The sequence below is a fragment of the Phalaenopsis equestris genome, unplaced genomic scaffold, assembly GCF_001263595.1.
Source record: "Phalaenopsis equestris unplaced genomic scaffold, ASM126359v1 Scaffold000239, whole genome shotgun sequence".
Classification (NCBI taxonomy): Eukaryota; Viridiplantae; Streptophyta; class Magnoliopsida; order Asparagales; family Orchidaceae; genus Phalaenopsis; species Phalaenopsis equestris.
Genome location: NW_018164681.1, coordinates 44,386 through 55,611, shown reverse-complemented (window position 1 = coordinate 55,611; position 11,226 = coordinate 44,386). Strand labels below are relative to the sequence as shown.

At 36.6% G+C, this 11,226-nt stretch overlaps 1 protein-coding gene across 3 annotated transcripts in view; it reads left to right on the top strand.

Moving 5' to 3' along the window:
- LOC110023979 (protein STICHEL) overlaps positions 1 to 11,226 on the top strand; it is a 40,433-nt gene that overhangs the window by 12,775 nt on the left and 16,432 nt on the right. The gene's annotated exons all lie outside the window — the stretch shown is intronic.

The window sequence follows — 11,226 nt, the reverse complement described above, 5'->3', positions numbered from 1 at the left end:
CAAAAATGTCGTAATCTTCCAACAAGTTAATCCTGAAGGCATCGTTATTCAGTTTCTTGAAGATTCTGAAAGGTTCACCTGCTCTGGGTTTTAGCTTCCCAATATATCCCACTAAAAAATAAATTCTCTCATCTACCCAAGATAACTTTAAATAATGTACGTAATTTTAAGGCATATCCTGATAGAATAAGTAACCACCTTATTTTGGCACAACCAAGTTGGAGCTACACACTAATGAGTCTTCTTACAAACTATGTTTAGAGCCATCAAGTCTATAACTTAATTCTCCCACTCATCATACTCTACTGATTATATATTTGATAAACAATTTCTTCAGAAGGAATCAACTCTGGAATGAAATTTAGGGCAGGTTGGACAACTCTCAACGAAACGACTTAAAAGAGACCTCATCTTTTTTTCTAGAAGAATCTAGACCCCACTGTCAGATGTTATTTCTCACAAAACACATAAGGAAAATTTCAAGGTAGCAATTCACCATGCTCGTTTGGCCATCTAATTGTGGTGGTACATTTGAATTGAATTGAATTTTAATACCCATATTACTCCATATAGGCTTCCAGAAGTAGCTTAAAACCTTCTCATCTCTAACATATTGGATTTCTCTTAGTAGTGACAACTTAGTAGGTAGACTTTATGTCTGAAATCTAAATTCTCTTATTTGGAGTTTCCAAATATTTGGTGTCAGTTTCTAAAACATATGATCATTTTGGACAACCGGTGTTAGTCCTACTGTTGCTCCTCTTATTGCCTGCAAAAAGGTAGTTCACAAGACCACATTTACAAACTTTGCATGAACTCCTATCACATGAGATTCACTACTTATTAGAACATCTATTGTTAATCCTAATGGAGTATCTCTAATGGGCTTAGCTGAATCGCTGATGTCTTTTCTTCGTTGGTTGAACATTGAAACTCCTGTATGAAGCCTTCATTTCTTCTATGTCACTATTGTTTTCTTCAAATACTCTTTATTCTGTGAAAATGATCTCTCTTTGATTTCGGCAATTAGATGTCATGTGGCCAAAACCGTGACACTTGAAGCTTTTATTAGCGGAGATGAATTTGGGAGTGCTGGCAGCCTCCATATTTCTCTACTATATACAGTTCCTCCTCTGGCTGAGTCGGCTTAGGTGTTCACTAGTTGTATTCTTGATATTTTATATGTAGGTACCTCCGCTGCATCTCCTTTTCTATCTTGGACCAAGTAGTGATTTTGCATTTTTACTTTTGCTGGGATAGGTGCTTCAAAATTTTTCACCACTGAAATACACTCTTCTTTAATTTGATGGCGACTAGCTTTGCCATTATGTTCGGGGTAATATTCTTGTATTCAAAGACCTGTTCCATTTCCTGAAGCCATTCGATGAATTAAAGCCATTCAATGAATTTTTCTGGATTGTTGTGACTGTCAAAATGATGAATTCACATTTTTTTCAAGATCCTTGTTTCTTTTATGACGTCTTATGCCAAGTCTTTGGGATAGTATTCTTCATCAGTAAGAACTGTCTGGTGGAAGGGATCCACCTCATTCTTTTGGATATGATGATTCACCATTGTCACTACTGTTGTCTTCTCTCGAAGGTCGCAAACCTTTGTTGCAGTTGGAGGATTTTCCGCTGCATATTCTCCATAGAAAGTTCTTAATTTGCTTTTGACACTTCTTCTCAGTGGCATGACTAGAGTTTATGTTTGGAGGAGGTGAAAGGGGTAGATTAGAGTTGGAAAGAAAAATTTTGGCTGGTTAATTTGAAAAATCAGTAAAGGGAAGGTTTTTTGGTGGGATTTGATAACCTTAAAATAGGACTAGGATTAGACTAACTGTGGTTCCAAATAATACTGGAATTAATCAACAACTATGGGGAAAACAAATATTACTAACATAAAACAAAAAAAGTAACACCCTAATAAAACAAAAAATCTGAAATTGCAACAAATAATAACACAAACTCAAACTAGGGTGGATCCTGGAATAATGGTCTTGGTAAATGAGGGTGTGGATCTTCTGAGAGGTAGTAAGGGCTGGTTAATGGGCTGGAAGGTGTGGCGGTAGAAAAAGATTGCTGGCAGCAGCGATGGGGAAGTGCTAAGCTGTAGAAACAATAAGTGTCGTTTACTATCCTGGGCGGTGGCAGTAAGAACAATGGTTGGACAGTGAGAAAAACAACAAATAACAGTTGTCTTGGGCGCAACACTGAGGGATTGACAACGATAGTGATAGTAATGGGGGTTGCGATGGACTGCAAGACAACAAGATGATGGCTGCCTGGGGCAACAGTAGCGAGGAAATGTAGCTCAAAAGGTGGGAAACTGCAGAAAAACAACCAGATACTGTTGCTCGGGCCGGCTGCAGCAAGGGCAGGCGACTAGGTGTGATGTGGGAACGATGGGGAAGTATAGGGGACAGGATAACCCACCAACTTAGGAGCGAGATACAGTGGGAGAACCACTCGATCCTTGGATACCATCCTAGACGAGAAAACAGAGATGTTGACAGTTTTCCCGATCAAACACATGATGAAAATTTAACTGTAGGACATCACTCAAAGTAAATCTAAGGTACTCGAATAACTAGGAGGGCCCCACCCCCACAAATCCTGTTGTGGTTCAGTCTAGACAGGGACGTGATAATTGCTGAGCCTATTTGGCCCTCGTCAAATTTTTTTTGCATGCTTGATAATTTTACTTTGCAAGCTACCATATTTAATTGGTTTTACCATTATATTTTGAAGGAAAGTGTTGGCTAGGCACAATCTCGCCAATTTTAAGTTTGTTTGATGGAATTATCTGTATATTTCTTGCTTTGGTTCTTTATTTATGGGATAGAAAAGAATAAGAGATGTCCCATTTTTACGTGAGAAGTGGAAGTTGCACTGAATTATGAAAACATCTCGTAGCCGATGTCACCACCTAACTGGAAGCATCTAAGTTTTACTAAATCTGATAAAATGGGTTTTCAAATTGGTTATTTCAGCTTGCTCAAGTCCTTCTCACCTCCTAACTATGCATGGTACTGCCATTAAAAATGACGCCTATTGCTCTTCCATCATTGAGGTTGATGCTTGTTATCATCGCCAAGTTTGATGCCTATTTATGCCAATACTGGTCACACTTATCATTGCCACAAAAGCTTACACTTGCTATTGTAACCATGGTAGATGCTTGCCATTGCCATCAACACTTATATTTGTTGTCATCACCAATGCCAATGCTTGCTTTCATCCCTAGTGTATTGACATTTAAGTCGATGTCTATCATCTCCAAGTAGGCAAATTTTCACTTTCAACTTCTATATTGAGGCTCGCTGTAGAGACCAATGTCAATGCCTGCCATCATCACCAAGGTTGACACTCACTATCATCACAAAGGTCGATGTCATCGCCATCACAAAAGCTGATGTTCGTTTTTTGCCATAAAGGCCAATGTCTAATGTCGCCACTAAAAGAAATGCATGCCATAACCACCATAATCGGCTTCCACGGTCATTGAAACATTATTGTCCTTTGTTGATGTGAATACTGTCTATGCTCACTATGACGATTGTTGTTGGCACCAATATGAATAACAAAATTCACACACGTCGTCATGCAAAATATTGATTTACTCCATCATTATCAATGTTGGCACATTTTTACCATCAAATTCGTTGCCCAGCATTGCCAATTTGTTTGACACCGACCATCACAACAAAACCGACATCTAGTGTTGCTAATAAGGCAAACACTCATTATTTATGAGGGCATTTTATGTGATACACATAATTTGCTTGTTTTGCTAGAAGGAAATTATGAATATATATATATATATATATATATTTGTTGTTTAGCTCCTATCTTTTTGTATCATTTTGATGATTTTGTACAACCTATGAACTTCAGTTTGCTGATTGGGAACAAGAATCATGGTTAAAAATAAATAATTTTTTTATTCTTCTGAAGATATTGTAATTATAATCTAATAGAATTTTATGGTAGTTGCACTTATTCTCCATGTGTTTTCTTTAACACCTATTACTTTTGTCTAGCTTAAATCTATTTCCTATAAATTAAGTCATGTTTTTACCGCCCTCTTTGGTTCTTATGTTGGGTCACGTAATTCTGAACTTTCAATCGCCTCTTTTGGATTATAAATCTACTAGATGTTGCATTAGAATATTGAAATCTAGAGATTGTAAAAGTATGGCAATATATTTTTAAAGATTGAAGAAACTTATAGATACTTTAATTTGAAAATCCATCTTCAATTTTCTTATAAATGACGTCATGATTAGGTGTTGAGAGCAAAATCTCAACAGTTAAATGCGATATTGTGATACAGCTTAGCTAATATTTCATAATCACTTTGAATGAGATGCCTCTATACCTATGCTAAGAAGTGTCACACTTTTGCGTTGAGGAGAACATATTGTGTTGTAGCATTTATCTCTTTACCATTTAAATATCTTGATGTGTATTTATCGTAAGCATTAGTTTTCCCTTTAAAAAATATACAATGATGATTAAAATGTTTCAAAACTATCAATATCTTCATTACATCCAATTCTTTTTAGGCTATTTTGTATATAAGACTCAAAATATGAGTAGAAATGCAATGCCCGGTTTTAATACACTGTAATGCAAACATTACACTTTTGAGGTTTTAAGAGGAGACGAAAGGATATTAGGAGAGGGAGCTGATGGAATGAAGAATATATAAAAAATAGAGCGAGAGGGATAAGGAGGTCAAAGGATCACTTGCAAGTGTGATCGTCGAGCGGCTCGATGAATGGGACGGAGGCAGAGAAGATGAAGGCATAACTATTAGCTTCTTGGGATGTGCCAAATCGAGCAACTGAGGGTTATGATAGGCCCATGCTCTACTATCAGCTTCTTCTATGTCTTATGAGCACATGAGAGGAGGTAAGGCATCATGTTTGTGTGATTAAGATTCAACATAACATCGATTTCAAGCAATGATTGTGTGGGAGCTTGCTTTCAAGCAGGAGAGATGATCGAGCATCCCATCTCACAATGTTGGTCTTTACTAAGAGCACATTCAGTGTGGGCCATAGAACCTTGAGCATGAAGCCATGGTTGTAGCGCAACCGGTGCGGTTTTGCTGTCGAGACGTGGTCTCAAGTGGTTTCTGGAGTGAAGGGGAGGTAAGGAACCCGAGATAGAGGACTTTTGTGCGTAACATTGAGCATATGTTTGTGTATACTAATGAGGTTAGGACATTTTGTTATATTAATGAAGTTTTTTAATATGTAATTTTGATAAGAGATGAAGTTATTTATAAAAAATAAATTAATTTAAAATGTTTTAACTATGATCAAAGTAATTTAGAAATATTTTAACAATAGAGTATTTAATAATTAAATAAATTAAGAGCAAGAATGCTTCTAAAAGTGTTAATTAAATTAAAATTTAAAAGAAATAAAATTAATATGAAAATGTTACATTCTTAAGTGCAGGTTTTTTTTTGAGATATGATAAGAATCATCCGAGCTCAAGGTGAGTATGCATACCCTTAAGTAGCATTTTTTACTTCTAAGGCCCCGTTTGGGGTAACTTATTTGGTGCGGTGCGTTTTGAAAACTGCCGCGTTTTTAAGACCGCCGTTTAGGTAAGCTGCATTTTGACAACATATTTAAAATGCTGCGTTTTCAAATCACTGAAAGCAGCATTTCACAACATTCTTGGCTAGGTGCGGTGGCTGCTTTCTAGATGTGGGCTGGTTTTTCCAAAAAAAAAAATTGCAATAGCCATCACAGCTTTTTGAAGAGCAGATTATTTTTCAGCAGCTTATTAATAAGTGGTCGCTGCCCCAAATAGACCCTAAACCAGTTGCATGAATTATTATTTAACGTGTGATTAATACACTTGTAAAACTATTTTGTTTCATCTACTATTCTATTTATCGATCATATTGTTACGAATACTTATAGGGTCTGTTTGGGGCAGCTGCAGCTTATCCAGCTTATGCTGATAAACAACTTATCCTGATAATCTGATGATGAGCAGCTGATCTGGATAAGCTGGTTGGCTGTTTGATTGTGCCTTTGGAAAACAGCTGATTCTGGATAAATGACAATTCTGCCCTTATTTTGGATAAGCTGTTTAGTTGTTTGGTTTGTGCGTTTTGTAAACAATTGATTTACAATTTTTTTTTAGTTAAATGAACAATCAATCACGCAGAAGTTGTATTTTTCTCAAAAAACGACAATGTATATATGTTAGATATTTTAGAACCAATTAACCCTTTTCAGACTAATTTGACACATACAGACCATCAAAAAATTCCAACATAACATTGATTTATATGGAAAAGAACTGTTGAAGACTTCTGCTTACAGTGGTTGCAGTGCTTACAGTGATAAAGAGAAAGATAGGAAAATCAGAAACCTATGTAAAGTCTAAACTTTAATTTTTGCTATACTTTTCATCATTATCAAGCCAAAAATCAATAAATTATTTGAATCATTGAGTATGTAAAGATAAATTATTTGCTACTAATATTGGCTCAAAAGAGACGATAAACTAATTTCTGGATATTGTATACTAAAAAATAAAATAGAAACAAGCAGACACAGATTTAAGTGATGGGTGAATGCAAAGTTATGGCCCGATCTATATGTAAAATTTTATGGGTAAAGTGCTCCTGAAATTGTTTGATTTTCTAATTATAGTTGAAGATTGGTACATTAAAAGCTATTTTATCATTTACATTACCAAATACTCAATATGAGAAGGGCAATTTGAGAAGACCATCCTTACCTGCTCTCCTTGCTCTCCTTTGCTTCAGCTGTTGCTTTTGAGGTGGGGGCTTTTCCTGGCTTTCGACAGAGGAGCTACGGACGTAGGGCAGAGGAGTGACGAAGGAAGGGGCTTCGCTTGGCTTTCGGCAGAGGAGCGACGGAGGAAGGGACATTGCCTGACTTTCGGCAGAGGAGCGACGGAGGAAGGGGCTTCACATGTCTTTCGGCAAGTGAGGGCAGGGAGGTAAAAGTTGGAGCGAACGCGGGGCGCAAAAAACGCCGATCACGGGTATAACCCCGCGCCCGACTTCTAACCAAAATACGAAATGCGGTTTTAGGATATTCACCCAAAAGGTGTGAAACAAACGGTGAGACAGCATTTTTGAAAATGCCGCCGCACTTATAAGCTGTCCCAAACAGACCCATAGTCTCTCAGCATGAAAAGTTTTATGCATTATTTATTGAATATTATGTATTGAATGATATGAATATATGAATGATATGGATTTTGGAAAATGATTGTATAAGTATGCTGTCTATGATGGAGTTCATTCCCTTATGGTACTAGTGTGAGACGCGAAGATATTCATGCACGTAACTGGAAATGAATATGAATATTGATATATCTTAATTGATACAATTTTAAATGATGCTTCCATGACAGTTATATAAATATAAAATGATATATATATCTAAAACATATTGAAAAGTACGTGCATATGTGAGGAGTGAGTCTTGATATATAAATACATTATTGCTAAGTTACATCGCATAACACCTTATGGGTAGTAAAATCGTTGCGACAATGTCTACTGCTATGCAAATAGTTGTCATAGTTCTTTAAGCATATGTGAGGATTGAGTCTTGATCTTGAAGAAAATTCCATGCTAGCCTGGCCCGCATGAGTCCCTTCCACCTATCTAAGGCATGAAAACCCCAACCCTTGGCATGAGATGGTTGCCATAGTGTTTCCCAAGCAATATAATGTAGCGCATGATGGTTTGGCTCATTATCCCAGAGAAACTGTCTACGTCTTTTGATCTCCTTGAGAACTCCAATAGGCACTTTCGTGTGGGTATTGAGGTACATGCGCATTGCGAGCATTGATGCTTTAATGAGTGTGGACCTACCTATGAGGGAAAGATGTCTCACACCTTATACATTGAGTTTGGAAGCAGCTTTCTGTAATAGATTAATAAAATCTCTTTTCTTAAGTTTTTGCATAGCCAATTTAATCTCGAGATATTTGATTTTATGCACCCGTTTGAATTGAAAAAAATGTTACTTATTCTTCTTTTCTTCCAGCTCACATTAAATTTACTTAAAAAATGATGGTCGATTTGGACAAATTAATACATTGACTTGTCCAACTACAATAATTGTTCATAATATTTCTCAGCACTTTAGCCACCTTCATTCATGCTTCCGAGAACAAAATAATGTCGTCCGCATATAATAGATGTGAGATGTTAGTGGGTCCATTAGAAGGGTTGTTGCTTATATGTTCAACTCTTTCGCGAAAAGCAAGTGAAAGAAGCTTCAAACAAATAATGAACTAGTGCGTTGAGAGAAGGCACCCTTGTCGGAATCGACATTCCACTTTAATCCATGGTGGCTATTTGCCATTGATCACAAGGCTAAATGTCAGATTCTCCGCATAGGAAAGTACCCAATTGCTGAACTTAGCCATTTTTCAGGCATGTTTCTAAGTGTTCCCAACTCATTTTATTGTATGCTTGTTCCATATCGATATTAATTGCCATAAGACCAGATTTATGGGTCTAATGTCTAATTCTGTTCATCATTTCCCGTGCAAGCAAGCATTGGTGCGAAATATACCGCTGCGGGATGAATGTTCTCTGCTCTTGTGAGATAACCTGGGGCACATTCTTTTAAAACGACAACGACGACGATAACAACAAAAACAATATGAAGCCTTTATCCCACTAAGTGGGATTGGCTACATGAATCCTTTTTCTTCATTGTGTCCTATTGAGTGCCATATTTTCATTTAGTTCTAACAAATTATGATCATTTTTTATACGACATCCCCAAGTCTATTTAGGTTTACCTCTCCTCTCACTTTCTTAACATAAGTTGAATCTAAAGCATCCGCTCTCCTAAAATTTTGGCCACAACTTTGTATACGGTTTGACACAGACTTATTGGCTTGGACATTTTAGGTGCATAAGCATGTTTCACCTTAGGCGGGAGAACAACAAGGGATTCTTTCTAAGCATTTGGCATTTTTATAATAAAAAGAATTCATGGATTGCTTGTAGAACCTCTTTGTTAATGACACTCCACGATTGCTTATAAAAATAACTCGTAATTACATCACTGCCTGGAGCCCGGTTAGGAGCCATTTTCTCGCATTCAATATTTCCTCATTGGTTAATTCAGTCGCGAGCTGTGTAGCTTCCCCCAAATATAGAGCCATGTTGGTAATACTCAACCAACCATCCATGCTGATTGGCGCCTTCCTTGATTTACTGGTGAAGAAATCCATAAAGGTCTTGATAAATTGATTTGATTCTCAGAAAAGCTCCCATTGTTCAACTTCAAACGACTAATGCGGTTAGTTTTGTTATGAGAACTAGCCATTGAGTGAAAAAAGTTGGTGTTCGAATACCTTCTTGCAACCATCCAACTTTGGCATGTTGTTGTCACCACATAGTTAGGCATGCAAGCATGACATTAAGTTCATGCACCTTTGCGCAAAGTTCAGTTTTAGTTGCAGTTGTTAACCCCTCTTTCGAGCAATCCAAAATTTGTAGATCCATAGTTTCAGCTTCTATTCTATTTTTGAGGGCTCCCATTTTTTCATTTTTTTACCCAGAAAAATGAAGTTTTGAGAGTGTGTTTGCCCTTCCTTTCCAAAATTTATACTCTGGTAACGTAATTAGCTCTCCCCCAATTGGTTTGAACTATATGCTAAATAACATGATATGATAACCATAATACTCAGTTTTACTTGAGTGATCATTTTGTGCCCTGATCTTGCTGCATTAGTTATGGGTGCTCTTACTGAACATTTATAGGCAGAGGTACCTTGGTGTATGTTTTTTGCGGATGATAACCTTCTTGTGGATAGGTCTAGAGAAAGAGTTCAGGATAAACTTGAATTATGGTGGTCTTCATTGGATTCTAAAGGCCTGCATTTGAGAGATCTAAAACTAAATACATGAAAGTAGCTCTAGTGAAAAAAATTGTAACTATGGGTGATCAAATCAATAGGTGTGCACGTTTTAGATATCTCAGGTTTATTGTTCAAAGTAATGGTGATATAGATGGGGATATTATTAGTAGAATTCAAGTTGTTTTGTTGAAATGGAGGAATGCATCCGACCTATTGTGTGATAGAGAAGTACTTCTTAAACTGAAAGGAAAATTTATACGGTGGTGGTGAGACCTGCAATGCTTCATGACAAGAATGTTAGCCTTTAAATGAGAAGCCTAAAACAAATCTAAGTGTTGTTGAGATGAGAATTCTTAGGTGGATGAGTGGCAAACATGATTAGAGAGAGTTGTCTTAGATGACTTGGTCATATTAAACATCAACCATCTGATAATTCTGTTAAGAGAGTAGATGTTTTAGATTCGACTTATATTAAAAAAGAAAAAGGAAGACCAAAAAAGACTTGAACATATTGTATAAAAAATGATCTTAAATTATTTGAATTAAATGAAATTATGACACTCAATAGGACACAATAGAGAAAATGGATTCATATAGACAACCCCACTTAGTTGGATAAAGGCTTGATGTTGTTATGAATTTAGGCTGGTTGAGATGTTGAACAATGAGGCAACTGTTCTATGTAGATGTTTGGTCATGCCAAGAGTGATAATCTGGAGAGCTACTGAGTTGGCAAGAATTCAATCATGCCTCACCCAAATTCTGTTCTCTATATTCCTGTTATTACATTAAGTGTATCTAGGGCTATTATAGCCCAAGTCGTGTAAGTCATTCCTTTGATAAATTCAAGAGTTTCATGAACCTCTGAGCTGAAACAAAAGGTTTTCCACCTTTTTGGTACATTTGCTAAATGATACAGTTAAAATCTCCGCCAACAAGAGTAGGTACATCATCTTCCGCATTGTCTGTGATGCACTTATATAATTCTCATCGAATTATGTGGGCCTTATTAGCATAAAGTTTACCAATTATTCCTGTTTTGTTGTCCAGAAAAATTTCCTTTCCAAGGATAACCTAGTTATTCATAGTTAAGGTGGTGAAAGAGGCTGGATCTCTCCTGCACAAAATAATAATACCTCCCCACTTCTTAACAGATAACTAAAAGCAAAAATCCCATCGATTTCCGACCATTTTATCAATGCCTCTCCGATTGAACTGTTCAACCCCAGTCTCTTTAAGACTAATGAAGTGTATCTTATTGTCTCTGATATGATGCTTTAATAAAATTGTTGGTAGCTTTTTTTTTCCATGCACCCCTACTGTTCCAAAAAAG